The sequence below is a fragment of the Acanthisitta chloris genome, unplaced genomic scaffold (assembly GCF_000695815.1).
Source record: "Acanthisitta chloris isolate BGI_N310 unplaced genomic scaffold, ASM69581v1 scaffold16989, whole genome shotgun sequence".
Lineage (NCBI taxonomy): Eukaryota > Metazoa > Chordata > Aves > Passeriformes > Acanthisittidae > Acanthisitta > Acanthisitta chloris.
In genome coordinates, this window is record NW_008691031.1 from 27,929 (window position 1) to 31,290 (window position 3,362).

Below are 3,362 nucleotides of genomic sequence, written 5' to 3' on the forward strand. Positions count from 1 at the left end.
GAACGGAACAGCTCCATCAGTTCAGAGTTCTCCTGTCAGTCAAACATGGATTGATTGTCAGAGACACTGTCAGTGTTATAGACAGGCAAGGTCTGTCACTTCATGTGGCCTCCCATGCAGTAACACAACCCAGTGTTTGCTGCAGCCAAGCCACAGGTCCAGGACTGCTCCCTAAAAAATCAGAATGAGGATCTTGTTTTACCAAACAGTTCCAGATGCTAGTTTCCAGGGGCTAACTGTCTTTCCTGAATTCTAATTGCAGTTTTCCTCCCAACTACTTCATGGTCCTATTACTTTATACCCTCTCCCTGCCCCCATTTAATATGCTTTATTTAATATGGCTACACATCAGTTCTACTTGTAAAACATTTAAGATGCCTGCATAATATATTTAACTTGCATTTTATGTGTACGTAAAGCAAAGCTGTGGTGTTGTCAGAAGCATCACAGATTGAGGGGAACACAGATAATTTGTGAAGCTGGGGCTTTGATTTTTGTCTGAGATGTGATTTCCATAACAAACCACAGTGACATTGTGGTAAGAAAACACCCTCTCAAAAGTCTTTGGTTTTGTCATGGAAATAACTGTGACAAAATCATGGCCTTTATTGTTCTTCCTCTCATTCATATATGCAAAGTGGATTTTTTTTCGGTCCTGCCAATGCAGTGTGCAAAAATGGAGTGAGGAGCAACACAATACATGTCTTCTCTCAGACAACATTAGGAATCAAGGCCATATTTTAAAGACAAGCGTGCTGCAGCTGTAGTTAGAGATTTGTGATAAAAGTTACCCAAATGTCTTAGTTACCTAAGTCTCCTTCCTGGGCAGAAAATCAATGAGATTTATGTTCTAAATTGCTAAGCACTTAACATTGCAATTCTTAATAGCTAAAATGTATGGATTGCTCCTCTCCTATGTAAAAGTGGGAACTTTTGCAACACCCTGGAATTATGCTCAGTTGTGTTACTGCAGGGCTTAGTATTTTGGAGTTGTTTCCAACCAACACAGTGAGAAAGAGGTGCCTGCTGAGCAATCCTTGTGGGATGAGCCTGTCCATTTGCACTCAGCTCTCTCCTCTGCAGCCTAATCCAGAGGCATCACAGTGAGGGAGAGGAGCAGAAGGAGGATGTGAAGACTACCTGGGTCCATGAGATTTTTGTGCATAAACCTATTCTGAAGTCTTACTCTAGGAATTAAAAAAATCCAGTTAAGGCATATAAAAAAAAGACACCTAGGGATTTCAAAGGACAAAACAAAATTTGCTACTGTTGGCATTTAATAGGATTCACATTGCATAGCCTGGCAGCACTCTTCCCTTTTAGTGCAGTATCAGCTTACATTGCTCAGCCAGGCTTGTTGCCATCAAGAGACATATAAAACTCAATATCCAAACCACATTTTTTCTTCTCCTCCTTCAGATATCCATCTACTTGCAGCTGCCAAGTACACTGATTTTGAACCTATTTTTTTTAATGACCTTCTCTCCTCAGATCTCAGTCCATCACTCTGAGAAAGACTAACCCAGGCACATGACTGCTCTGTCCCCAGCAGAGGAGTATTTCTGCCACATACCTCTTGGCCTTCTGCAGCTCTAACCTGCAACTGATGGCTGTCAAGCCAGGGACTTTGCTACCAAACCAGGTACTTCTGAGGATCTGCTTTGGATCTGTGCAGTCCCAGCCCCACCTTTGCCTCCAAACACTTGATCCATAGGGAGCATTGCCTTTCTTCAGGCCAGCTTCAGGACATGAGGCTGCAAATGGCTTTGCTGAGAAGCCCATTGATCTCTCCCTCACCAGCAAAATCTTGCCCAGATCACCAAGTGCTCAAGATGGGCCTCCAGAAGGTGTTTATACACCAAAAAAAAAAAAAAAAAAAAATTGAATAATGAGAGAAGTCCTAAATCTGCTCTGATATGGAAAAAAAAAAGCTGTTGTTCAGTAACAGATGATAGTTTTTTTATTCTAGAGATATCTATAGCAAGGCAGTAACATCTCTCACCTAAATGTGAAGGCAGAATGTCTCATATTCCTGCAAGATGGGTAAGAAGTTGATAAACAAGGAAGAGAAGCAGACTTTGCTTAAAGCAATTAAGCCTCTCCACAAAACAGGTCAGGCTATGTGTAGACTGCAGACTAGCTGTCATTTTGTATGAAAATTATATGTGCTAAGCAGCTTAATAATACTCTAGCAGGTTGCAGTGATTTACATAAAATGAAGTCAAAACAAGGGAACAGGGAGTGAGCAAGAAATGTGGTACCTCCAAAGAGAGCATGGGGAAGCTTGATGGCTCCAAGTACTCAGGAAAGGAAGGGATTGGGAGAAAATGCATGCCTTGGGGTACTCTATGTTCACAATATTTCCTCTGTGCAGAGGGGGACATGAGGGGAAGGGAGTGGTGGTGAAGGATGACCCAAACTTGGTCCTTGTTCAGGCACTGAAGCACGAGACAGGTGTGATGTTGTCCTATTTTGAGTATTTTCTTGTGGGCTTGGGTAGGTGGGTTAAAAGCCTGTACACCATTACCAGGGGTATGTATCCATGTGTGCCTGGTGTGTACAGGGGAGGGCAGCATGTCATGGGCAGATGACTGTGGAGAGGCATAAAATAAAGTGGGAGAAAGGGGTGGCTTTTCCTCCTCATGGTGCCCACATAGACACAGCAATGTTGTGGCAGGAGGAACACTCCAACACTCTGGGATGCTATAGGCCCCCCCCCAACTGTCTGGATTGGGGGGGATACTAAAGGTCACAGACCTGCTCCTGATCCCTGCTGTGTTGCAGGAGCAGGCAATATCCCAAGGCCATCATCTCTGGTACCACAAACCCCTGGGTGAAATCCAGCTATCTATTTCAGCCTCATCAGATGAAGCAGTGACAGATGAATACACATCCCCTTACATTAACTTGTGTGGTAATCTGTGAGGTTTCTCCTGCCCTGATTATTCATGAGGCAATAATTTGGATACCCCACAGACACTCAGTAAGCTGCAGACCTTCTAGAAAGGCTTTTCATTTTATCTTAGGAGATTTTAAAAGAACCTTAGATGGACTAGAGACTCATCATTTCTTTTATGATTTATGTAAGTAATTATGGAGCATGATGGAATAATGTGAGGGTGGGAAGGAATCTCCCAACCCCACCAGGAGCTATATTGGAAGAAAAAAGCCCTGTTGTTTCCAAAGTGCCAGTAGAAACATGTGATATTTCTCGATGTCACTGTATTTGCTAATTAGATTAGAAAGGAGATTATGTTTAATTAATGTGATTCTTTTTAAGATCATACTCAGAATTTCTATTTGTGCTTAACCTTCTCCTTCTTGCTATTGCCTCCTCTCTTGCTTTTGTTTCAGTGATTCCT